The 26,190-nt window shown below is 35.3% G+C and overlaps 13 non-coding genes across 13 annotated transcripts; all 13 read left to right on the forward strand.

Annotated features, from left to right (window-relative positions):
• The first annotated feature begins 396 nt into the window (after positions 1–396).
• Positions 397–515, forward strand: LOC127715832 (5S ribosomal RNA). Its single transcript, XR_007988657.1, has one exon. It is a non-coding gene; the product is annotated as a 5S ribosomal RNA (ribosomal RNA).
• Positions 516–2,515: 2,000 nt separating this feature from the next.
• On the forward strand, positions 2,516–2,634 carry LOC127716489 (5S ribosomal RNA). Its single transcript, XR_007988948.1, has one exon. It is a non-coding gene; the product is annotated as a 5S ribosomal RNA (ribosomal RNA).
• Positions 2,635–4,633: 1,999 nt separating this feature from the next.
• Positions 4,634–4,752, forward strand: LOC127716907 (5S ribosomal RNA). Its single transcript, XR_007989137.1, has one exon. It is a non-coding gene; the product is annotated as a 5S ribosomal RNA (ribosomal RNA).
• Positions 4,753–6,747: 1,995 nt separating this feature from the next.
• Positions 6,748–6,866, forward strand: LOC127714569 (5S ribosomal RNA). Its single transcript, XR_007987798.1, has one exon. It is a non-coding gene; the product is annotated as a 5S ribosomal RNA (ribosomal RNA).
• A 1,999-nt stretch (positions 6,867–8,865) lies between these two features.
• On the forward strand, positions 8,866–8,984 carry LOC127714643 (5S ribosomal RNA). Its single transcript, XR_007987844.1, has one exon. It is a non-coding gene; the product is annotated as a 5S ribosomal RNA (ribosomal RNA).
• Positions 8,985–10,983: 1,999 nt separating this feature from the next.
• LOC127714714 (5S ribosomal RNA) lies at positions 10,984–11,102 on the forward strand. The gene has a single exon (XR_007987892.1). It is a non-coding gene; the product is annotated as a 5S ribosomal RNA (ribosomal RNA).
• Positions 11,103–13,101: 1,999 nt separating this feature from the next.
• LOC127714791 (5S ribosomal RNA) lies at positions 13,102–13,220 on the forward strand. The gene has a single exon (XR_007987939.1). It is a non-coding gene; the product is annotated as a 5S ribosomal RNA (ribosomal RNA).
• A 1,999-nt stretch (positions 13,221–15,219) lies between these two features.
• LOC127714864 (5S ribosomal RNA) lies at positions 15,220–15,338 on the forward strand. The gene has a single exon (XR_007987968.1). It is a non-coding gene; the product is annotated as a 5S ribosomal RNA (ribosomal RNA).
• A 1,999-nt stretch (positions 15,339–17,337) lies between these two features.
• On the forward strand, positions 17,338–17,456 carry LOC127714940 (5S ribosomal RNA). Its single transcript, XR_007988010.1, has one exon. It is a non-coding gene; the product is annotated as a 5S ribosomal RNA (ribosomal RNA).
• Positions 17,457–19,455: 1,999 nt separating this feature from the next.
• LOC127714997 (5S ribosomal RNA) lies at positions 19,456–19,574 on the forward strand. Its single transcript, XR_007988055.1, has one exon. It is a non-coding gene; the product is annotated as a 5S ribosomal RNA (ribosomal RNA).
• Positions 19,575–21,573: 1,999 nt separating this feature from the next.
• On the forward strand, positions 21,574–21,692 carry LOC127715068 (5S ribosomal RNA). The gene has a single exon (XR_007988108.1). It is a non-coding gene; the product is annotated as a 5S ribosomal RNA (ribosomal RNA).
• Positions 21,693–23,691: 1,999 nt separating this feature from the next.
• Positions 23,692–23,810, forward strand: LOC127715126 (5S ribosomal RNA). The gene has a single exon (XR_007988146.1). It is a non-coding gene; the product is annotated as a 5S ribosomal RNA (ribosomal RNA).
• A 1,999-nt stretch (positions 23,811–25,809) lies between these two features.
• On the forward strand, positions 25,810–25,928 carry LOC127715183 (5S ribosomal RNA). Its single transcript, XR_007988210.1, has one exon. It is a non-coding gene; the product is annotated as a 5S ribosomal RNA (ribosomal RNA).
• Positions 25,929–26,190: the final 262 nt, after the last annotated feature.

A 26,190-nucleotide genomic window follows, 5' to 3' on the forward strand; every position in this document is an offset into this window, starting at 1 on the left:
CAAGGCTGCAGCTAAACCAAAGAAGGCAAAGACCCCAAAGAAGAAGTAAATGGAGGAAGCATATGATGCTTTTAAAGCTTAAACAGCCCTTTTAAGGGCTACCAAAATTTTTCAAAAAGAGTCTGAAATTGTTGCATGGTATATAACTTGGTTACAAATAAAATCAAGCTCGTCCCCATATTCCATATCTGTCTTTCTATTCTTGCATTTTTTTGTCTTCTCTAAAGTGCATGTGAACTTGTTAAGTTTTACTATCTTCCACTCTGGATCGTGTAGTTTATTTATATTTTTATACCTGATAATTTTCTTATTTTATACAAATTCTGTCAAGAAATGCTAAATACACGACTTTCGGCGGTTCCTAAATTTATATATCAATTTTTTTAGCACTTTAGTGTCTACGACCATATCACGTTGAAAACACCGGTTCTCGTCCGATCACCGAAGTTAAGCAACGTCGAGCTCGGTTAGTACTTGGATGGGTGACCGCCTGGGAATACCGGGTGTTGTAGACATTTTCTTCTTTTATTTTTTTTACTTATAATTTTTCACTTCTCCCAAACATACGTTCTATCTTTTTTATTTCTTTATATGGATGTCTGGGGATGTAACATTCAATATAATATATCTAACTTTTGAAGGAAACAGAAAATATATCATTCATAATTTAATTTTTTTCATTACCAACCTGGTGAAATCTTTTAAACTATTTTTAAAAATAAATGCAAATCCAGTAATGCACACGTCGGGCCATATATAAGCTTGAGAATTTCACTCTTTTCACATGCATGTGGCTCAAAAACTTAAAACGAAAATCTTAAAAATACTGTTATCCGCCATTTTTGTCCTTTGAACTCGTCTCTTCCTTTTTGACCAGGGCTTATATGATTCACAACATTTCTGAAAGGATTGTGATTATCAAATATTCATTTCAGCAAAAACAAATAAAAAACAATAAATACTAATTAAAGCTTGTAAAACTCAAGCAAAAAAGTCGACTATTTGAAACTTTGTTCCAACTCAGTCAAGGAAGTCCGGTTTCGAATTTTGTCATCTTGGTGTGCTTTCATATCCAAGGCAAAATTTAAATTTCTGTGAAGTCTCTTTATTTCTACGTATATCTGAAAACAAAAACATATTAAGAAATGATTTTACTTCAAATACATACCATTTTTATAGCACAATCTAGTTTTTGTGAATAATACAACACGTTTTCTGATGAAGAATCGCACGAGTGAAATTGACAAGTTGCACATTAATCGTAAATATTTCTTCACTTGTGATATTTTGTTTAATTTTAATCACATATTCTGAAAGAAAAATTCCTGCTGAACATTTTCGTATATGATTTATATATCAAAAAGTACAATTTATTTGAAACAAATGGTTAAAACTTGTCGAACAAGCACACAGAAATTCTTGTCGATTTGTTTGAAATAGATTGTCATGAAAGTTTAAGGGTGCTCTCGTCGAGGTCCGCGTTATGAGATTAACTACCCGCAAACCGCAATTTTGCACATCATTGTTATTTGTCGTTCAACTCGCACACATCTTTCAACAACCAAAGTCGCAAAATGTCTGATGCACCAGTAGTAGTCAAGACTCCAGCTAAGTCACCAAAGAAGAAAGCTGCAGCTAAACCAAAGAAAGTAGCTACTCATCCAAAATACAGCGAGATGGTAGGGAAAGCTATCTCTGCATTGAAAGAGCGCGGGGGCTCTAGCCGTCAAGCCATCCTTAAGTACATCATAGCAAACTTCAATGTTGGTAGCGATGCAAAAACAGTCAACACTCACTTGAAGTTAGCTTTGAAATCAGGAGTGAAGAGCAATAGCTTGAAACAGTCGAAGGGTACCGGCGCTTCTGGAAGTTTTAAGATAGGTGAAGTGGCTAAACCAGCTAAGAAGCCAGCAAAGAAAGCAGTTAAGCCTAAAGCCGCTAAACCAAAGAAGGCAAAGACACCTAAAAAGACTGCCACAAAGAAACCTGCAGCAAAGAAACCAGCTGGTGAAAAGAAAGCAGCTAAACCAAAAGCAAAGAAACCAGCTACCAAGAAACCTGCTGCAAAACCCGCTGCCAAATCAATCTGCAAAGAAAGCCACAAAATCACCAAAAAAGACCAAGGCTGCAGCTAAACCAAAGAAGGCAAAGACCCCAAAGAAGAAGTAAATGGAGGAAGCATATGATGCTTTTAAAGCTTAAACAGCCCTTTTAAGGGCTACCAAAATTTTTCAAAAAGAGTCTGAAATTGTTGCATGGTATATAACTTGGTTACAAATAAAATCAAGCTCGTCCCCATATTCCATATCTGTCTTTCTATTCTTGCATTTTTTTGTCTTCTCTAAAGTGCATGTGAACTTGTTAAGTTTTACTATCTTCCACTCTGGATCGTGTAGTTTATTTATATTTTTATACCTGATAATTTTCTTATTTTATACAAATTCTGTCAAGAAATGCTAAATACACGACTTTCGGCGGTTCCTAAATTATATATCAATTTTTTTAGCACTTTAGTGTCTACGACCATATCACGTTGAAAACACCGGTTCTCGTCCGATCACCGAAGTTAAGCAACGTCGAGCTCGGTTAGTACTTGGATGGGTGACCGCCTGGGAATACCGGGTGTTGTAGACATTTTCTTCTTTATTTTTTTTACTTATAATTTTTCACTTCTCCCAAACATACGTTCTATCTTTTTTATTTCTTTATATGGATGTCTGGGGATGTAACATTCAATATAATATATCTAACTTTTGAAGGAAACAGAAAATATATCATTCATAATTTAATTTTTTTCATTACCAACCTGGTGAAATCTTTTAAACTATTTTTAAAAATAAATGCAAATCCAGTAATGCACACGTCGGGCCATATATAAGCTTGAGAATTTCACTCTTTTCACATGCATGTGGCTCAAAAACTTAAAACGAAAATCTTAAAAATACTGTTATCCGCCATTTTTGTCCTTTGAACTCGTCTCTTCCTTTTTGACCAGGGCTTATATGATTCACAACATTTCTGAAAGGATTGTGATTATCAAATATTCATTTCAGCAAAAACAAATAAAAAACAATAAATACTAATTTAAAGCTTGTAAAACTCAAGCAAAAAAGTCGACTATTTGAAACTTTGTTCCAACTCAGTCAAGGAAGTCCCGGTTTCGAATTTTGTCATCTTGGTGTGCTTTCATATCCAAGGCAAAATTTAAATTTCTGTGAAGTCTCTTTATTTCTACGTATATCTGAAAACAAAAACATATTAAGAAAATGATTTTACTTCAAATACATACCATTTTTATAGCACAATCTAGTTTTTGTGAAATAATACAACACGTTTTCTGATGAAGAATCGCACGAGTGAAATTGACAAGTTGCACATTAATCGTAAATATTTCTTCACTTGTGATATTTTGTTTAATTTTAATCACATATTCTGAAAGAAAAATTCCTGCTGAACATTTTCGTATATGATTTATATATCAAAAAGTACAATTTATTTGAAACAAATGGTTAAAACTTGTCGAACAAGCACACAGAAATTCTGTCGATTTGTTTGAAATAGATTGTCATGAAAGTTTAAGGGTGCTCTCGTCGAGGTCCGCGTTATGAGATTAACTACCCGCAAACCGCAATTTTGCACATCATTGTTATTGTCGTTCAACTCGCACACATCTTTCAACAACCAAAGTCGCAAAATGTCTGATGCACCAGTAGTAGTCAAGACTCCAGCTAAGTCACCAAAGAAGAAAGCTGCAGCTAAACCAAAGAAAGTAGCTACTCATCCAAAATACAGCGAGATGGTAGGGAAAGCTATCTCTGCATTGAAAGAGCGCGGGGGGCTCTAGCCGTCAAGCCATCCTTAAGTACATCATAGCAAACTTCAATGTTGGTAGCGATGCAAAAACAGTCAACACTCACTTGAAGTTAGCTTTGAAATCAGGAGTGAAGAGCAATAGCTTGAAACAGTCGAAGGGTACCGGCGCTTCTGGAAGTTTTAAGATAGGTGAAGTGGCTAAACCAGCTAAGAAGCCAGCAAAGAAAGCAGTTAAGCCTAAAGCCGCTAAACCAAAGAAGGCAAAGACACCTAAAAAGACTGCCACAAAGAAACCTGCAGCAAAGAAACCAGCTGGTGAAAAGAAAGCAGCTAAACCAAAAGCAAAGAAACCAGCTACCAAGAAACCTGCTGCAAAACCCGCTGCCAAATCTGCAAAGAAAGCCACAAAATCACCAAAAAAGACCAAGGCTGCAGCTAAACCAAAGAGGCAAAGACCCCAAAGAAGAAGTAAATGGAGGAAGCATATGATGCTTTTAAAGCTTAAACAGCCCTTTTAAGGGCTACCAAAATTTTTCAAAAAGAGTCTGAAATTGTTGCATGGTATATAACTTGGTTACAAATAAAATCAAGCTCGTCCCCATATTCCATATCTGTCTTTCTATTCTTGCATTTTTTTGTCTTCTCTAAAGTGCATGTGAACTTGTTAAGTTTTACTATCTTCCACTCTGGATCGTGTAGTTTATTTATATTTTTTATACCTGATAATTTTCTTATTTTATACAAATTCTGTCAAGAAATGCTAAATACACGACTTTCGGCGGTTCCTAAATTTATATATCAATTTTTTTAGCACTTTAGTGTCTACGACCATATCACGTTGAAAACACCGGTTCTCGTCCGATCACCGAAGTTAAGCAACGTCGAGCTCGGTTAGTACTTGGATGGGTGACCGCCTGGGAATACCGGGTGTTGTAGACATTTTCTTCTTTTATTTTTTTTACTTATAATTTTTCACTTCTCCCAAACATACGTTCTATCTTTTTATTTCTTTATATGGATGTCTGGGGATGTAACATTCAATATAATATATCTAACTTTTGAAGGAAACAGAAAATATATCATTCATAATTTAATTTTTTTCATTACCAACCTGGTGAAATCTTTAAACTATTTTTAAAAATAAATGCAAATCCAGTAATGCACACGTCGGGCCATATATAAGCTTGAGAATTTCACTCTTTTCACATGCATGTGGCTCAAAAACTTAAAACGAAAATCTTAAAAATACTGTTATCCGCCATTTTTGTCCTTTGAACTCGTCTCTTCCTTTTTGACCAGGGCTTATATGATTCACAACATTTCTGAAAGGATTGTGATTATCAAATATTCATTTCAGCAAAAACAAATAAAAAACAATAAATACTAATTAAAGCTTGTAAAACTCAAGCAAAAAAGTCGACTATTTGAAACTTTGTTCCAACTCAGTCAAGGAAGTCCCGGTTTCGAATTTTGTCATCTTGGTGTGCTTTCATATCCAAGGCAAAATTTAAATTTCTGTGAAGTCTCTTTATTTCTACGTATATCTGAAAACAAAAACATATTAAGAAATGATTTTACTTCAAATACATACCATTTTTATAGCACAATCTAGTTTTTTGTGAAATAATACAACACGTTTTCTGATGAAGAATCGCACGAGTGAAATTGACAAGTTGCACATTAATCGTAAATATTTCTTCACTTGTGATATTTTGTTTAATTTTAATCACATATTCTGAAAGAAAAATCCTGCTGAACATTTTCGTATATGATTTATATATCAAAAAGTACAATTTATTTGAAACAAATGGTTAAAACTTGTCGAACAAGCACACAGAAATCTTGTCGATTTGTTTGAAATAGATTGTCATGAAAGTTTAAGGGTGCTCTCGTCGAGGTCCGCGTTATGAGATTAACTACCCGCAAACCGCAATTTTGCACATCATTGTTATTTGTCGTTCAACTCGCACACATCTTTCAACAACCAAAGTCGCAAAATGTCTGATGCACCAGTAGTAGTCAAGACTCCAGCTAAGTCACCAAAGAAGAAAGCTGCAGCTAAACCAAAGAAAGTAGCTACTCATCCAAAATACAGCGAGATGGTAGGGAAAGCTATCTCTGCATTGAAAGAGCGCGGGGGCTCTAGCCGTCAAGCCATCCTTAAGTACATCATAGCAAACTTCAATGTTGGTAGCGATGCAAAAACAGTCAACACTCACTTGAAGTTAGCTTTGAAATCAGGAGTGAAGAGCAATAGCTTGAAACAGTCGAAGGGTACCGGCGCTTCTGGAAGTTTTAAGATAGGTGAAGTGGCTAAACCAGCTAAGAAGCCAGCAAAGAAAGCAGTTAAGCCTAAAGCCGCTAAACCAAAGAAGGCAAAGACACCTAAAAAGACTGCCACAAAGAAACCTGCAGCAAAGAAACCAGCTGGTGAAAAGAAAGCAGCTAAACCAAAAGCAAAGAAACCAGCTACCAAGAAACCTGCTGCAAAACCCGCTGCCAAATCTGCAAAGAAAGCCACAAAATCACCAAAAAAGACCAAGGCTGCAGCTAAACCAAAGAAGGCAAAGACCCCAAAGAAGAAGTAAATGGAGGAAGCATATGATGCTTTTAAAGCTTAAACAGCCCTTTTAAGGGCTACCAAAATTTTTCAAAAAGAGTCTGAAATTGTTGCATGGTATATAACTTGGTTACAAATAAAATCAAGCTCGTCCCCATATTCCATATCTGTCTTTCTATTCTTGCATTTTTTTGTCTTCTCTAAAGTGCATGTGAACTTGTTAAGTTTTACTATCTTCCACTCTGGATCGTGTAGTTTATTTATATTTTTATACCTGATAATTTTCTTATTTTATACAAATTCTGTCAAGAAATGCTAAATACACGACTTTCGGCGGTTCCTAAATTTATATATCAATTTTTTAGCACTTTAGTGTCTACGACCATATCACGTTGAAAACACCGGTTCTCGTCCGATCACCGAAGTTAAGCAACGTCGAGCTCGGTTAGTACTTGGATGGGTGACCGCCTGGGAATACCGGGTGTTGTAGACATTTTCTTCTTTTATTTTTTTTACTTATAATTTTTCACTTCTCCCAAACATACGTTCTATCTTTTTTATTTCTTTATATGGATGTCTGGGGATGTAACATTCAATATAATATATCTAACTTTTGAAGGAAACAGAAAATATATCATTCATAATTTAATTTTTTTCATTACCAACCTGGTGAAATCTTTTAAACTATTTTTAAAAATAAATGCAAATCCAGTAATGCACACGTCGGGCCATATATAAGCTTGAGAATTTCACTCTTTTCACATGCATGTGGCTCAAAAACTTAAAACGAAAATCTTAAAAATACTGTTATCCGCCATTTTTGTCCTTTGAACTCGTCTCTTCCTTTTTGACCAGGGCTTATATGATTCACAACATTTCTGAAAGGATTGTGATTATCAAATATTCATTTCAGCAAAAACAAATAAAAAACAATAAATACTAATTAAAGCTTGTAAAACTCAAGCAAAAAAGTCGACTATTTGAAACTTTGTTCCAACTCAGTCAAGGAAGTCCCGGTTTCGAATTTTGTCATCTTGGTGTGCTTTCATATCCAAGGCAAAATTTAAATTTCTGTGAAGTCTCTTTATTTCTACGTATATCTGAAAACAAAAACATATTAAGAAATGATTTTACTTCAAATACATACCATTTTTATAGCACAATCTAGTTTTTGTGAAATAATACAACACGTTTTCTGATGAAGAATCGCACGAGTGAAATTGACAAGTTGCACATTAATCGTAAATATTTCTTCACTTGTGATATTTTGTTTAATTTTAATCACATATTCTGAAAGAAAAATTCCTGCTGAACATTTTCGTATATGATTTATATATCAAAAAGTACAATTTATTTGAAACAAATGGTTAAAACTTGTCGAACAAGCACACAGAAATTCTTGTCGATTTGTTTGAAATAGATTGTCATGAAAGTTTAAGGGTGCTCTCGTCGAGGTCCGCGTTATGAGATTAACTACCCGCAAACCGCAATTTTGCACATCATTGTTATTTGTCGTTCAACTCGCACACATCTTTCAACAACCAAAGTCGCAAAATGTCTGATGCACCAGTAGTAGTCAAGACTCCAGCTAAGTCACCAAAGAAGAAAGCTGCAGCTAAACCAAAGAAAGTAGCTACTCATCCAAAATACAGCGAGATGGTAGGGAAAGCTATCTCTGCATTGAAAGAGCGCGGGGGCTCTAGCCGTCAAGCCATCCTTAAGTACATCATAGCAAACTTCAATGTTGGTAGCGATGCAAAAACAGTCAACACTCACTTGAAGTTAGCTTTGAAATCAGGAGTGAAGAGCAATAGCTTGAAACAGTCGAAGGGTACCGGCGCTTCTGGAAGTTTTAAGATAGGTGAAGTGGCTAAACCAGCTAAGAAGCCAGCAAAGAAAGCAGTTAAGCCTAAAGCCGCTAAACCAAAGAAGGCAAAGACACCTAAAAAGACTGCCACAAAGAAACCTGCAGCAAAGAAACCAGCTGGTGAAAAGAAAGCAGCTAAACCAAAAGCAAAGAAACCAGCTACCAAGAAACCTGCTGCAAAACCCGCTGCCAAATCTGCAAAGAAAGCCACAAAATCACCAAAAAAGACCAAGGCTGCAGCTAAACCAAAGAAGGCAAAGACCCCAAAGAAGAAGTAAATGGAGGAAGCATATGATGCTTTTAAAGCTTAAACAGCCCTTTTAAGGGCTACCAAAATTTTTCAAAAAGAGTCTGAAATTGTTGCATGGTATATAACTTGGTTACAAATAAAATCAAGCTCGTCCCCATATTCCATATCTGTCTTTCTATTCTTGCATTTTTTTGTCTTCTCTAAAGTGCATGTGAACTTGTTAAGTTTTACTATCTTCCACTCTGGATCGTGTAGTTTATTTATATTTTTATACCTGATAATTTTCTTATTTTATACAAATTCTGTCAAGAAATGCTAAATACACGACTTTCGGCGGTTCCTAAATTTATATATCAATTTTTTTAGCACTTTAGTGTCTACGACCATATCACGTTGAAAACACCGGTTCTCGTCCGATCACCGAAGTTAAGCAACGTCGAGCTCGGTTAGTACTTGGATGGGTGACCGCCTGGGAATACCGGGTGTTGTAGACATTTTCTTCTTTTATTTTTTTTACTTATAATTTTTCACTTCTCCCAAACATACGTTCTATCTTTTTTATTTCTTTATATGGATGTCTGGGGATGTAACATTCAATATAATATATCTAACTTTTGAAGGAAACAGAAAATATATCATTCATAATTTAATTTTTTTCATTACCAACCTGGTGAAATCTTTTAAACTATTTTTAAAAATAAATGCAAATCCAGTAATGCACACGTCGGGCCATATATAAGCTTGAGAATTTCACTCTTTTCACATGCATGTGGCTCAAAAACTTAAAACGAAAATCTTAAAAATACTGTTATCCGCCATTTTTGTCCTTTGAACTCGTCTCTTCCTTTTTGACCAGGGCTTATATGATTCACAACATTTCTGAAAGGATTGTGATTATCAAATATTCATTTCAGCAAAAACAAATAAAAAACAATAAATACTAATTAAAGCTTGTAAAACTCAAGCAAAAAAGTCGACTATTTGAAACTTTGTTCCAACTCAGTCAAGGAAGTCCCGGTTTCGAATTTTGTCATCTTGGTGTGCTTTCATATCCAAGGCAAAATTTAAATTTCTGTGAAGTCTCTTTATTTCTACGTATATCTGAAAACAAAAACATATTAAGAAATGATTTTACTTCAAATACATACCATTTTTATAGCACAATCTAGTTTTTGTGAAATAATACAACACGTTTTCTGATGAAGAATCGCACGAGTGAAATTGACAAGTTGCACATTAATCGTAAATATTTCTTCACTTGTGATATTTTGTTTAATTTTAATCACATATTCTGAAAGAAAAATTCCTGCTGAACATTTTCGTATATGATTTATATATCAAAAAGTACAATTTATTTGAAACAAATGGTTAAAACTTGTCGAACAAGCACACAGAAATTCTTGTCGATTTGTTTGAAATAGATTGTCATGAAAGTTTAAGGGTGCTCTCGTCGAGGTCCGCGTTATGAGATTAACTACCCGCAAACCGCAATTTTGCACATCATTGTTATTTGTCGTTCAACTCGCACACATCTTTCAACAACCAAAGTCGCAAAATGTCTGATGCACCAGTAGTAGTCAAGACTCCAGCTAAGTCACCAAAGAAGAAAGCTGCAGCTAAACCAAAGAAAGTAGCTACTCATCCAAAATACAGCGAGATGGTAGGGAAAGCTATCTCTGCATTGAAAGAGCGCGGGGGCTCTAGCCGTCAAGCCATCCTTAAGTACATCATAGCAAACTTCAATGTTGGTAGCGATGCAAAAACAGTCAACACTCACTTGAAGTTAGCTTTGAAATCAGGAGTGAAGAGCAATAGCTTGAAACAGTCGAAGGGTACCGGCGCTTCTGGAAGTTTTAAGATAGGTGAAGTGGCTAAACCAGCTAAGAAGCCAGCAAAGAAAGCAGTTAAGCCTAAAGCCGCTAAACCAAAGAAGGCAAAGACACCTAAAAAGACTGCCACAAAGAAACCTGCAGCAAAGAAACCAGCTGGTGAAAAGAAAGCAGCTAAACCAAAAGCAAAGAAACCAGCTACCAAGAAACCTGCTGCAAAACCCGCTGCCAAATCTGCAAAGAAAGCCACAAAATCACCAAAAAAGACCAAGGCTGCAGCTAAACCAAAGAAGGCAAAGACCCCAAAGAAGAAGTAAATGGAGGAAGCATATGATGCTTTTAAAGCTTAAACAGCCCTTTTAAGGGCTACCAAAATTTTTCAAAAAGAGTCTGAAATTGTTGCATGGTATATAACTTGGTTACAAATAAAATCAAGCTCGTCCCCATATTCCATATCTGTCTTTCTATTCTTGCATTTTTTTGTCTTCTCTAAAGTGCATGTGAACTTGTTAAGTTTTACTATCTTCCACTCTGGATCGTGTAGTTTATTTATATTTTTATACCTGATAATTTTCTTATTTTATACAAATTCTGTCAAGAAATGCTAAATACACGACTTTCGGCGGTTCCTAAATTTATATATCAATTTTTTTAGCACTTTAGTGTCTACGACCATATCACGTTGAAAACACCGGTTCTCGTCCGATCACCGAAGTTAAGCAACGTCGAGCTCGGTTAGTACTTGGATGGGTGACCGCCTGGGAATACCGGGTGTTGTAGACATTTTCTTCTTTTATTTTTTTTACTTATAATTTTTCACTTCTCCCAAACATACGTTCTATCTTTTTTATTTCTTTATATGGATGTCTGGGGATGTAACATTCAATATAATATATCTAACTTTTGAAGGAAACAGAAAATATATCATTCATAATTTAATTTTTTTCATTACCAACCTGGTGAAATCTTTTAAACTATTTTTAAAAATAAATGCAAATCCAGTAATGCACACGTCGGGCCATATATAAGCTTGAGAATTTCACTCTTTTCACATGCATGTGGCTCAAAAACTTAAAACGAAAATCTTAAAAATACTGTTATCCGCCATTTTTGTCCTTTGAACTCGTCTCTTCCTTTTTGACCAGGGCTTATATGATTCACAACATTTCTGAAAGGATTGTGATTATCAAATATTCATTTCAGCAAAAACAAATAAAAAACAATAAATACTAATTAAAGCTTGTAAAACTCAAGCAAAAAAGTCGACTATTTGAAACTTTGTTCCAACTCAGTCAAGGAAGTCCCGGTTTCGAATTTTGTCATCTTGGTGTGCTTTCATATCCAAGGCAAAATTTAAATTTCTGTGAAGTCTCTTTATTTCTACGTATATCTGAAAACAAAAACATATTAAGAAATGATTTTACTTCAAATACATACCATTTTTATAGCACAATCTAGTTTTTGTGAAATAATACAACACGTTTTCTGATGAAGAATCGCACGAGTGAAATTGACAAGTTGCACATTAATCGTAAATATTTCTTCACTTGTGATATTTTGTTTAATTTTAATCACATATTCTGAAAGAAAAATTCCTGCTGAACATTTTCGTATATGATTTATATATCAAAAAGTACAATTTATTTGAAACAAATGGTTAAAACTTGTCGAACAAGCACACAGAAATTCTTGTCGATTTGTTTGAAATAGATTGTCATGAAAGTTTAAGGGTGCTCTCGTCGAGGTCCGCGTTATGAGATTAACTACCCGCAAACCGCAATTTTGCACATCATTGTTATTTGTCGTTCAACTCGCACACATCTTTCAACAACCAAAGTCGCAAAATGTCTGATGCACCAGTAGTAGTCAAGACTCCAGCTAAGTCACCAAAGAAGAAAGCTGCAGCTAAACCAAAGAAAGTAGCTACTCATCCAAAATACAGCGAGATGGTAGGGAAAGCTATCTCTGCATTGAAAGAGCGCGGGGGCTCTAGCCGTCAAGCCATCCTTAAGTACATCATAGCAAACTTCAATGTTGGTAGCGATGCAAAAACAGTCAACACTCACTTGAAGTTAGCTTTGAAATCAGGAGTGAAGAGCAATAGCTTGAAACAGTCGAAGGGTACCGGCGCTTCTGGAAGTTTTAAGATAGGTGAAGTGGCTAAACCAGCTAAGAAGCCAGCAAAGAAAGCAGTTAAGCCTAAAGCCGCTAAACCAAAGAAGGCAAAGACACCTAAAAAGACTGCCACAAAGAAACCTGCAGCAAAGAAACCAGCTGGTGAAAAGAAAGCAGCTAAACCAAAAGCAAAGAAACCAGCTACCAAGAAACCTGCTGCAAAACCCGCTGCCAAATCTGCAAAGAAAGCCACAAAATCACCAAAAAAGACCAAGGCTGCAGCTAAACCAAAGAAGGCAAAGACCCCAAAGAAGAAGTAAATGGAGGAAGCATATGATGCTTTTAAAGCTTAAACAGCCCTTTTAAGGGCTACCAAAATTTTTCAAAAAGAGTCTGAAATTGTTGCATGGTATATAACTTGGTTACAAATAAAATCAAGCTCGTCCCCATATTCCATATCTGTCTTTCTATTCTTGCATTTTTTTGTCTTCTCTAAAGTGCATGTGAACTTGTTAAGTTTTACTATCTTCCACTCTGGATCGTGTAGTTTATTTATATTTTTATACCTGATAATTTTCTTATTTTATACAAATTCTGTCAAGAAATGCTAAATACACGACTTTCGGCGGTTCCTAAATTTATATATCAATTTTTTTAGCACTTTAGTGTCTACGACCATATCACGTTGAAAACACCGGTTCTCGTCCGATCACCGAAGTTAAGCAACGTCGAGCTCGGTTAGTACTTGGATGGGTGACCGCCTGGGAATACCGGGTGTTGTAGACATTTTCTTCTTTTATTTTTTTTACTTATAATTTTTCACTTCTCCCAAACATACGTTCTATCTTTTTTATTTCTTTATATGGATGTCTGGGGATGTAACATTCAATATAATATATCTAACTTTTGAAGGAAACAGAAAATATATCATTCATAATTTAATTTTTTTCATTACCAACCTGGTGAAATCTTTTAAACTATTTTTAAAAATAAATGCAAATCCAGTAATGCACACGTCGGGCCATATATAAGCTTGAGAATTTCACTCTTTTCACATGCATGTGGCTCAAAAACTTAAAACGAAAATCTTAAAAATACTGTTATCCGCCATTTTTGTCCTTTGAACTCGTCTCTTCCTTTTTGACCAGGGCTTATATGATTCACAACATTTCTGAAAGGATTGTGATTATCAAATATTCATTTCAGCAAAAACAAATAAAAAACAATAAATACTAATTAAAGCTTGTAAAACTCAAGCAAAAAAGTCGACTATTTGAAACTTTGTTCCAACTCAGTCAAGGAAGTCCCGGTTTCGAATTTTGTCATCTTGGTGTGCTTTCATATCCAAGGCAAAATTTAAATTTCTGTGAAGTCTCTTTATTTCTACGTATATCTGAAAACAAAAACATATTAAGAAATGATTTTACTTCAAATACATACCATTTTTATAGCACAATCTAGTTTTTGTGAAATAATACAACACGTTTTCTGATGAAGAATCGCACGAGTGAAATTGACAAGTTGCACATTAATCGTAAATATTTCTTCACTTGTGATATTTTGTTTAATTTTAATCACATATTCTGAAAGAAAAATTCCTGCTGAACATTTTCGTATATGATTTATATATCAAAAAGTACAATTTATTTGAAACAAATGGTTAAAACTTGTCGAACAAGCACACAGAAATTCTTGTCGATTTGTTTGAAATAGATTGTCATGAAAGTTTAAGGGTGCTCTCGTCGAGGTCCGCGTTATGAGATTAACTACCCGCAAACCGCAATTTTGCACATCATTGTTATTTGTCGTTCAACTCGCACACATCTTTCAACAACCAAAGTCGCAAAATGTCTGATGCACCAGTAGTAGTCAAGACTCCAGCTAAGTCACCAAAGAAGAAAGCTGCAGCTAAACCAAAGAAAGTAGCTACTCATCCAAAATACAGCGAGATGGTAGGGAAAGCTATCTCTGCATTGAAAGAGCGCGGGGGCTCTAGCCGTCAAGCCATCCTTAAGTACATCATAGCAAACTTCAATGTTGGTAGCGATGCAAAAACAGTCAACACTCACTTGAAGTTAGCTTTGAAATCAGGAGTGAAGAGCAATAGCTTGAAACAGTCGAAGGGTACCGGCGCTTCTGGAAGTTTTAAGATAGGTGAAGTGGCTAAACCAGCTAAGAAGCCAGCAAAGAAAGCAGTTAAGCCTAAAGCCGCTAAACCAAAGAAGGCAAAGACACCTAAAAAGACTGCCACAAAGAAACCTGCAGCAAAGAAACCAGCTGGTGAAAAGAAAGCAGCTAAACCAAAAGCAAAGAAACCAGCTACCAAGAAACCTGCTGCAAAACCCGCTGCCAAATCTGCAAAGAAAGCCACAAAATCACCAAAAAAGACCAAGGCTGCAGCTAAACCAAAGAAGGCAAAGACCCCAAAGAAGAAGTAAATGGAGGAAGCATATGATGCTTTTAAAGCTTAAACAGCCCTTTTAAGGGCTACCAAAATTTTTCAAAAAGAGTCTGAAATTGTTGCATGGTATATAACTTGGTTACAAATAAAATCAAGCTCGTCCCCATATTCCATATCTGTCTTTCTATTCTTGCATTTTTTTGTCTTCTCTAAAGTGCATGTGAACTTGTTAAGTTTTACTATCTTCCACTCTGGATCGTGTAGTTTATTTATATTTTTATACCTGATAATTTTCTTATTTTATACAAATTCTGTCAAGAAATGCTAAATACACGACTTTCGGCGGTTCCTAAATTTATATATCAATTTTTTTAGCACTTTAGTGTCTACGACCATATCACGTTGAAAACACCGGTTCTCGTCCGATCACCGAAGTTAAGCAACGTCGAGCTCGGTTAGTACTTGGATGGGTGACCGCCTGGGAATACCGGGTGTTGTAGACATTTTCTTCTTTTATTTTTTTTACTTATAATTTTTCACTTCTCCCAAACATACGTTCTATCTTTTTTATTTCTTTATATGGATGTCTGGGGATGTAACATTCAATATAATATATCTAACTTTTGAAGGAAACAGAAAATATATCATTCATAATTTAATTTTTTTCATTACCAACCTGGTGAAATCTTTTAAACTATTTTTAAAAATAAATGCAAATCCAGTAATGCACACGTCGGGCCATATATAAGCTTGAGAATTTCACTCTTTTCACATGCATGTGGCTCAAAAACTTAAAACGAAAATCTTAAAAATACTGTTATCCGCCATTTTTGTCCTTTGAACTCGTCTCTTCCTTTTTGACCAGGGCTTATATGATTCACAACATTTCTGAAAGGATTGTGATTATCAAATATTCATTTCAGCAAAAACAAATAAAAAACAATAAATACTAATTAAAGCTTGTAAAACTCAAGCAAAAAAGTCGACTATTTGAAACTTTGTTCCAACTCAGTCAAGGAAGTCCCGGTTTCGAATTTTGTCATCTTGGTGTGCTTTCATATCCAAGGCAAAATTTAAATTTCTGTGAAGTCTCTTTATTTCTACGTATATCTGAAAACAAAAACATATTAAGAAATGATTTTACTTCAAATACATACCATTTTTATAGCACAATCTAGTTTTTGTGAAATAATACAACACGTTTTCTGATGAAGAATCGCACGAGTGAAATTGACAAGTTGCACATTAATCGTAAATATTTCTTCACTTGTGATATTTTGTTTAATTTTAATCACATATTCTGAAAGAAAAATTCCTGCTGAACATTTTCGTATATGATTTATATATCAAAAAGTACAATTTATTTGAAACAAATGGTTAAAACTTGTCGAACAAGCACACAGAAATTCTTGTCGATTTGTTTGAAATAGATTGTCATGAAAGTTTAAGGGTGCTCTCGTCGAGGTCCGCGTTATGAGATTAACTACCCGCAAACCGCAATTTTGCACATCATTGTTATTTGTCGTTCAACTCGCACACATCTTTCAACAACCAAAGTCGCAAAATGTCTGATGCACCAGTAGTAGTCAAGACTCCAGCTAAGTCACCAAAGAAGAAAGCTGCAGCTAAACCAAAGAAAGTAGCTACTCATCCAAAATACAGCGAGATGGTAGGGAAAGCTATCTCTGCATTGAAAGAGCGCGGGGGCTCTAGCCGTCAAGCCATCCTTAAGTACATCATAGCAAACTTCAATGTTGGTATCGATGCAAAAACAGTCAACACTCACTTGAAGTTAGCTTTGAAATCAGGAGTGAAGAGCAATAGCTTGAAACAGTCGAAGGGTACCGGCGCTTCTGGAAGTTTTAAGATAGGTGAAGTGGCTAAACCAGCTAAGAAGCCAGCAAAGAAAGCAGTTAAGCCTAAAGCCGCTAAACCAAAGAAGGCAAAGACACCTAAAAAGACTGCCACAAAGAAACCTGCAGCAAAGAAACCAGCTGGTGAAAAGAAAGCAGCTAAACCAAAAGCAAAGAAACCAGCTACCAAGAAACCTGCTGCAAAACCCGCTGCCAAATCTGCAAAGAAAGCCACAAAATCACCAAAAAAGACCAAGGCTGCAGCTAAACCAAAGAAGGCAAAGACCCCAAAGAAGAAGTAAATGGAGGAAGCATATGATGCTTTTAAAGCTTAAACAGCCCTTTTAAGGGCTACCAAAATTTTTCAAAAAGAGTCTGAAATTGTTGCATGGTATATAACTTGGTTACAAATAAAATCAAGCTCGTCCCCATATTCCATATCTGTCTTTCTATTCTTGCATTTTTTTGTCTTCTCTAAAGTGCATGTGAACTTGTTAAGTTTTACTATCTTCCACTCTGGATCGTGTAGTTTATTTATATTTTTATACCTGATAATTTTCTTATTTTATACAAATTCTGTCAAGAAATGCTAAATACACGACTTTCGGCGGTTCCTAAATTTATATATCAATTTTTTTAGCACTTTAGTGTCTACGACCATATCACGTTGAAAACACCGGTTCTCGTCCGATCACCGAAGTTAAGCAACGTCGAGCTCGGTTAGTACTTGGATGGGTGACCGCCTGGGAATACCGGGTGTTGTAGACATTTTCTTCTTTTATTTTTTTTACTTATAATTTTTCACTTCTCCCAAACATACGTTCTATCTTTTTTATTTCTTTATATGGATGTCTGGGGATGTAACATTCAATATAATATATCTAACTTTTGAAGGAAACAGAAAATATATCATTCATAATTTAATTTTTTTCATTACCAACCTGGTGAAATCTTTTAAACTATTTTTAAAAATAAATGCAAATCCAGTAATGCACACGTCGGGCCATATATAAGCTTGAGAATTTCACTCTTTTCACATGCATGTGGCTCAAAAACTTAAAACGAAAATCTTAAAAATACTGTTATCCGCCATTTTTGTCCTTTGAACTCGTCTCTTCCTTTTTGACCAGGGCTTATATGATTCACAACATTTCTGAAAGGATTGTGATTATCAAATATTCATTTCAGCAAAAACAAATAAAAAACAATAAATACTAATTAAAGCTTGTAAAACTCAAGCAAAAAAGTCGACTATTTGAAACTTTGTTCCAACTCAGTCAAGGAAGTCCCGGTTTCGAATTTTGTCATCTTGGTGTGCTTTCATATCCAAGGCAAAATTTAAATTTCTGTGAAGTCTCTTTATTTCTACGTATATCTGAAAACAAAAACATATTAAGAAATGATTTTACTTCAAATACATACCATTTTTATAGCACAATCTAGTTTTTGTGAAATAATACAACACGTTTTCTGATGAAGAATCGCACGAGTGAAATTGACAAGTTGCACATTAATCGTAAATATTTCTTCACTTGTGATATTTTGTTTAATTTTAATCACATATTCTGAAAGAAAAAATCCTGCTGAACATTTTCGTATATGATTTATATATCAAAAAGTACAATTTATTTGAAACAAATGGTTAAAACTTGTCGAACAAGCACACAGAAATTCTTGTCGATTTGTTTGAAATAGATTGTCATGAAAGTTTAAGGGTGCTCTCGTCGAGGTCCGCGTTATGAGATTAACTACCCGCAAACCGCAATTTTGCACATCATTGTTATTTGTCGTTCAACTCGCACACATCTTTCAACAACCAAAGTCGCAAAATGTCTGATGCACCAGTAGTAGTCAAGACTCCAGCTAAGTCACCAAAGAAGAAAGCTGCAGCTAAACCAAAGAAAGTAGCTACTCATCCAAAATACAGCGAGATGGTAGGGAAAGCTATCTCTGCATTGAAAGAGCGCGGGGGCTCTAGCCGTCAAGCCATCCTTAAGTACATCATAGCAAACTTCAATGTTGGTAGCGATGCAAAAACAGTCAACACTCACTTGAAGTTAGCTTTGAAATCAGGAGTGAAGAGCAATAGCTTGAAACAGTCGAAGGGTACCGGCGCTTCTGGAAGTTTTAAGATAGGTGAAGTGGCTAAACCAGCTAAGAAGCCAGCAAAGAAAGCAGTTAAGCCTAAAGCCGCTAAACCAAAGAAGGCAAAGACACCTAAAAAGACTGCCACAAAGAAACCTGCAGCAAAGAAACCAGCTGGTGAAAAGAAAGCAGCTAAACCAAAAGCAAAGAAACCAGCTACCAAGAAACCTGCTGCAAAACCCGCTGCCAAATCTGCAAAGAAAGCCACAAAATCACCAAAAAAGACCAAGGCTGCAGCTAAACCAAAGAAGGCAAAGACCCCAAAGAAGAAGTAAATGGAGGAAGCATATGATGCTTTTAAAGCTTAAACAGCCCTTTTAAGGGCTACCAAAATTTTTCAAAAAGAGTCTGAAATTGTTGCATGGTATATAACTTGGTTACAAATAAAATCAAGCTCGTCCCCATATTCCATATCTGTCTTTCTATTCTTGCATTTTTTTGTCTTCTCTAAAGTGCATGTGAACTTGTTAAGTTTTACTATCTTCCACTCTGGATCGTGTAGTTTATTTATATTTTTATACCTGATAATTTTCTTATTTTATACAAATTCTGTCAAGAAATGCTAAATACACGACTTTCGGCGGTTCCTAAATTTATATATCAATTTTTTTAGCACTTTAGTGTCTACGACCATATCACGTTGAAAACACCGGTTCTCGTCCGATCACCGAAGTTAAGCAACGTCGAGCTCGGTTAGTACTTGGATGGGTGACCGCCTGGGAATACCGGGTGTTGTAGACATTTTCTTCTTTTATTTTTTTTACTTATAATTTTTCACTTCTCCCAAACATACGTTCTATCTTTTTTATTTCTTTATATGGATGTCTGGGGATGTAACATTCAATATAATATATCTAACTTTTGAAGGAAACAGAAAATATATCATTCATAATTTAATTTTTTTCATTACCAACCTGGTGAAATCTTTTAAACTATTTTTAAAAATAAATGCAAATCCAGTAATGCACACGTCGGGCCATATATAAGCTTGAGAATTTCACTCTTTTCACATGCATGTGGCTCAAAAACTTAAAACGAAAATCTTAAAAATACTGTTATCCGCCATTTTTGTCCTTTGAACTCGTCTCTTCCTTTTTGACCAGGGCTTATATGATTCACAACATTTCTGAAAGGATTGTGATTATCAAATATTCATTTCAGCAAAAACAAATAAAAAACAATAAATACTAATTAAAGCTTGTAAAACTCAAGCAAAAAAGTCGACTATTTGAAACTTTGTTCCAACTCAGTCAAGGAAGTCCCGGTTTCGAATTTTGTCATCTTGGTGTGCTTTCATATCCAAGGCAAAATTTAAATTTCTGTGAAGTCTCTTTATTTCTACGTATATCTGAAAACAAAAACATATTAAGAAATGATTTTACTTCAAATACATACCATTTTTATAGCACAATCTAGTTTTTGTGAAATAATACAACACGTTTTCTGATGAAGAATCGCACGAGTGAAATTGACAAGTTGCACATTAATCGTAAATATTTCTTCACTTGTGATATTTTGTTTAATTTTAATCACATATTCTGAAAGAAAAATTCCTGCTGAACATTTTCGTATATGATTTATATATCAAAAAGTACAATTTATTTGAAACAAATGGTTAAAACTTGTCGAACAAGCACACAGAAATTCTTGTCGATTTGTTTGAAATAGATTGTCATGAAAGTTTAAGGGTGCTCTCGTCGAGGTCCGCGTTATGAGATTAACTACCCGCAAACCGCAATTTTGCACATCATTGTTATTTGTCGTTCAACTCGCACACATCTTTCAACAACCAAAGTCGCAAAATGTCTGATGCACCAGTAGTAGTCAAGACTCCAGCTAAGTCACCAAAGAAGAAAGCTGCAGCTAAACCAAAGAAAGTAGCTACTCATCCAAAATACAGCGAGATGGTAGGGAAAGCTATCTCTGCATTGAAAGAGCGCGGGGGCTCTAGCCGTCAAGCCATCCTTAAGTACATCATAGCAAACTTCAATGTTGGTAGCGATGCAAAAACAGTCAACACTCACTTGAAGTTAGCTTTGAAATCAGGAGTGAAGAGCAATAGCTTGAAACAGTCGAAGGGTACCGGCGCTTCTGGAAGTTTTAAGATAGGTGAAGTGGCTAAACCAGCTAAGAAGCCAGCAAAGAAAGCAGTTAAGCCTAAAGCCGCTAAACCAAAGAAGGCAAAGACACCTAAAAAGACTGCCACAAAGAAACCTGCAGCAAAGAAACCAGCTGGTGAAAAGAAAGCAGCTAAACCAAAAGCAAAGAAACCAGCTACCAAGAAACCTGCTGCAAAACCCGCTGCCAAATCTGCAAAGAAAGCCACAAAATCACCAAAAAAGACCAAGGCTGCAGCTAAACCAAAGAAGGCAAAGACCCCAAAGAAGAAGTAAATGGAGGAAGCATATGATGCTTTTAAAGCTTAAACAGCCCTTTTAAGGGCTACCAAAATTTTTCAAAAAGAGTCTGAAATTGTTGCATGGTATATAACTTGGTTACAAATAAAATCAAGCTCGTCCCCATATTCCATATCTGTCTTTCTATTCTTGCATTTTTTTGTCTTCTCTAAAGTGCATGTGAACTTGTTAAGTTTTACTATCTTCCACTCTGGATCGTGTAGTTTATTTATATTTTTATACCTGATAATTTTCTTATTTTATACAAATTCTGTCAAGAAATGCTAAATACACGACTTTCGGCGGTTCCTAAATTTATATATCAATTTTTTTAGCACTTTAGTGTCTACGACCATATCACGTTGAAAACACCGGTTCTCGTCCGATCACCGAAGTTAAGCAACGTCGAGCTCGGTTAGTACTTGGATGGGTGACCGCCTGGGAATACCGGGTGTTGTAGACATTTTCTTCTTTTATTTTTTTTACTTATAATTTTTCACTTCTCCCAAACATACGTTCTATCTTTTTTATTTCTTTATATGGATGTCTGGGGATGTAACATTCAATATAATATATCTAACTTTTGAAGGAAACAGAAAATATATCATTCATAATTTAATTTTTTTCATTACCAACCTGGTGAAATCTTTTAAACTATTTTTAAAAATAAATGCAAATCCAGTAATGCACACGTCGGGCCATATATAAGCTTGAGAATTTCACTCTTTTCACATGCATGTGGCTCAAAAACTTAAAACGAAAATCTTAAAAATACTGTTATCCGCCATTTTTGTCCTTTGAACTCGTCTCTTCCTTTTTGACCAGGGCTTATATGATTCACAACATTTCTGAAAGGATTGTGATTATCAAATATTCATTTCAGCAAAAACAAATAAAAAACAATAAATACTAATTAAAGCTTGTAAAACTCAAGCAAAAAAGTCGACTATTTGAAACTTTGTTCCAACTCAGTCAAGGAAGTCCCGGTTTCGAATTTTGTCATCTTGGTGTGCTTTCATATCCAAGGCAAAATTTAAATTTCTGTGAAGTCTCTTTATTTCTACGTATATCTGAAAACAAAAACATATTAAGAAATGATTTTACTTCAAATACATACCATTTTTATAGCACAATCTAGTTTTTGTGAAATAATACAACACGTTTTCTGATGAAGAATCGCACGAGTGAAATTGACAAGTTGCACATTAATCGTAAATATTTCTTCACTTGTGATATTTTGTTTAATTTTAATCACATATTCTGAAAGAAAAATTCCTGCTGAACATTTTCGTATATGATTTATATATCAAAAAGTACAATTTATTTGAAACAAATGGTTAAAACTTGTCGAACAAGCACACAGAAATTCTTGTCGATTTGTTTGAAATAGATTGTCATGAAAGTTTAAGGGTGCTCTCGTCGAGGTCCGCGTTATGAGATTAACTACCCGCAAACCGCAATTTTGCACATCATTGTTATTTGTCGTTCAACTCGCACACATCTTTCAACAACCAAAGTCGCAAAATGTCTGATGCACCAGTAGTAGTCAAGACTCCAGCTAAGTCACCAAAGAAGAAAGCTGCAGCTAAACCAAAGAAAGTAGCTACTCATCCAAAATACAGCGAGATGGTAGGGAAAGCTATCTCTGCATTGAAAGAGCGCGGGGGCTCTAGCCGTCAAGCCATCCTTAAGTACATCATAGCAAACTTCAATGTTGGTAGCGATGCAAAAACAGTCAACACTCACTTGAAGTTAGCTTTGAAATCAGGAGTGAAGAGCAATAGCTTGAAACAGTCGAAGGGTACCGGCGCTTCTGGAAGTTTTAAGATAGGTGAAGTGGCTAAACCAGCTAAGAAGCCAGCAAAGAAAGCAGTTAAGCCTAAAGCCGCTAAACCAAAGAAGGCAAAGACACCTAAAAAGACTGCCACAAAGAAACCTGCAGCAAAGAAACCAGCTGGTGAAAAGAAAGCAGCTAAACCAAAAGCAAAGAAACCAGCTACCAAGAAACCTGCTGCAAAACCCGCTGCCAAATCTGCAAAGAAAGCCACAAAATCACCAAAAAAGACCAAGGCTGCAGCTAAACCAAAGAAGGCAAAGACCCCAAAGAAGAAGTAAATGGAGGAAGCATATGATGCTTTTAAAGCTTAAACAGCCCTTTTAAGGGCTACCAAAATTTTTCAAAAAGAGTCTGAAATTGTTGCATGGTATATAACTTGGTTACAAATAAAATCAAGCTCGTCCCCATATTCCATATCTGTCTTTCTATTCTTGCATTTTTTTGTCTTCTCTAAAGTGCATGTGAACTTGTTAAGTTTTACTATCTTCCACTCTGGATCGTGTAGTTAATTTATATTTTTATACCTGATAATTTTCTTATTTTATACAAATTCTGTCAAGAAATGCTAAATACACGACTTTCGGCGGTTCCTAAATTTATATATCAATTTTTTTAGCACTTTAGTGTCTACGACCATATCACGTTGAAAACACCGGTTCTCGTCCGATCACCGAAGTTAAGCAACGTCGAGCTCGGTTAGTACTTGGATGGGTGACCGCCTGGGAATACCGGGTGTTGTAGACATTTTCTTCTTTTATTTTTTTTACTTATAATTTTTCACTTCTCCCAAACATACGTTCTATCTTTTTTATTTCTTTATATGGATGTCTGGGGATGTAACATTCAATATAATATATCTAACTTTTGAAGGAAACAGAAAATATATCATTCATAATTTAATTTTTTTCATTACCAACCTGGTGAAATCTTTTAAACTATTTTTAAAAATAAATGCAAATCCAGTAATGCACACGTCGGGCCATATATAAGCTTGAGAATTTCACTCTTTTCACATGCATGTGGCTCAAAAACTTAAAACGAAAATCTTAAAAATACTGTTATCCGCCATTTTTGTCCTTTGAACTCGTCTCTTCCTTTTTGACCAGGGCTTATATGATTCACAACATTTCTGAAAGGATTGTGATTATCAAATATTCATTTCAGCAAAAACAAATAAAAAACAATAAATACTAATTAAAGCTTGTAAAACTCAAGCAAAAAAGTCGACTATTTGAAACTTTGTTCCAACTCAGTCAAGGAAGTCCCGGTTTCGAATTTTGTCATCTTGGTGTGCTTTCATATCCAAGGCAAAATTTAAATTTCTGTGAAGTCTCTTTATTTCTACGTATATCTGAAAACAAAAACATATTAAGAAATGATTTTACTTCAAATACATACCATTTTTATAGCACAATCTAGTTTTTGTGAAATAATACAACACGTTTTCTGATGAAGAATCGCACGAGTGAAATTGACAAGTTGCACATTAATCGTAAATATTTCTTCACTTGTGATATTTTGTTTAATTTTAATCACATATTCTGAAAGAAAAATTCCTGCTGAACATTTTCGTATATGATTTATATATCAAAAAGTACAATTTATTTGAAACAAATGGTTAAAACTTGTCGAACAAGCACACAGAAATTCTTGTCGATTTGTTTGAAATAGATTGTCATGAAAGTTTAAGGGTGCTCTCGTCGAGGTCCGCGTTATGAGATTAACTACCCGCAAACCGCAATTTTGCACATCATTGTTATTTGTCGTTCAACTCGCACACATCTTTCAACAACCAAAGTCGCAAAATGTCTGATGCACCAGTAGTAGTCAAGACTCCAGCTAAGTCACCAAAGAAGAAAGCTGCAGCTAAACCAAAGACAGTAGCTACTCATCCAAAATACAGCGAGATGGTAGGGAAAGCTATCTCTGCATTGAAAGAGCGCGGGGGCTCTAGCCGTCAAGCCATCCTTAAGTACATCATAGCAAACTTCAATGTTGGTAGCGATGCAAAAACAGTCAACACTCACTTGAAGTTAGCTTTGAAATCAGGAGTGAAGAGCAATAGCTTGAAACAGTCGAAGGGTACCGGCGCTTCTGGAAGTTTTAAGATAGGTGAAGTGGCTAAACCAGCTAAGAAGCCAGCAAAGAAAGCAGTTAAGCCTAAAGCCGCTAAACCAAAGAAGGCAAAGACACCTAAAAAGACTGCCACAAAGAAACCTGCAGCAAAGAAACCAGCTGGTGAAAAGAAAGCAGCTAAACCAAAAGCAAAGAAACCAGCTACCAAGAAACCTGCTGCAAAACCCGCTGCCAAATCTGCAAAGAAAGCCACAAAATCACCAAAAAAGACCAAGGCTGCAGCTAAACCAAAGAAGGCAAAGACCCCAAAGAAGAAGTAAATGGAGGAAGCATATGATGCTTTTAAAGCTTAAACAGCCCTTTTAAGGGCTACCAAAATTTTTCAAAAAGAGTCTGAAATTGTTGCATGGTATATAACTTGGTTACAAATAAAATCAAGCTCGTCCCCATATTCCATATCTGTCTTTCTATTCTTGCATTTTTTTGTCTTCTCTAAAGTGCATGTGAACTTGTTAAGTTTTACTATCTTCCACTCTGGATCGTGTAGTTAATTTATATTTTTATACCTGATAATTTTCTTATTTTATACAAATTCTGTCAAGAAATGCTAAATACACGACTTTCGGCGGTTCCTAAATTTATATATCAATTTTTTTAGCACTTTAGTGTCTACGACCATATCACGTTGAAAACACCGGTTCTCGTCCGATCACCGAAGTTAAGCAACGTCGAGCTCGGTTAGTACTTGGATGGGTGACCGCCTGGGAATACCGGGTGTTGTAGACATTTTCTTCTTTTATTTTTTTTACTTATAATTTTTCACTTCTCCCAAACATACGTTCTATCTTTTTTATTTCTTTATATGGATGTCTGGGGATGTAACATTCAATATAATATATCTAACTTTTGAAGGAAACAGAAAATATATCATTCATAATTTAATTTTTTTCATTACCAACCTGGTGAAATCTTTTAAACTATTTTTAAAAATAAATGCAAATCCAGTAATGCACACGTCGGGCCATATATAAGCTTGAGAATTTCACTC

This window comes from Mytilus californianus, unplaced genomic scaffold (assembly GCF_021869535.1).
Source record: "Mytilus californianus isolate M0D057914Y unplaced genomic scaffold, xbMytCali1.0.p SCAF_1, whole genome shotgun sequence".
In the NCBI taxonomy this organism is placed as follows: domain Eukaryota; kingdom Metazoa; phylum Mollusca; class Bivalvia; order Mytilida; family Mytilidae; genus Mytilus; species Mytilus californianus.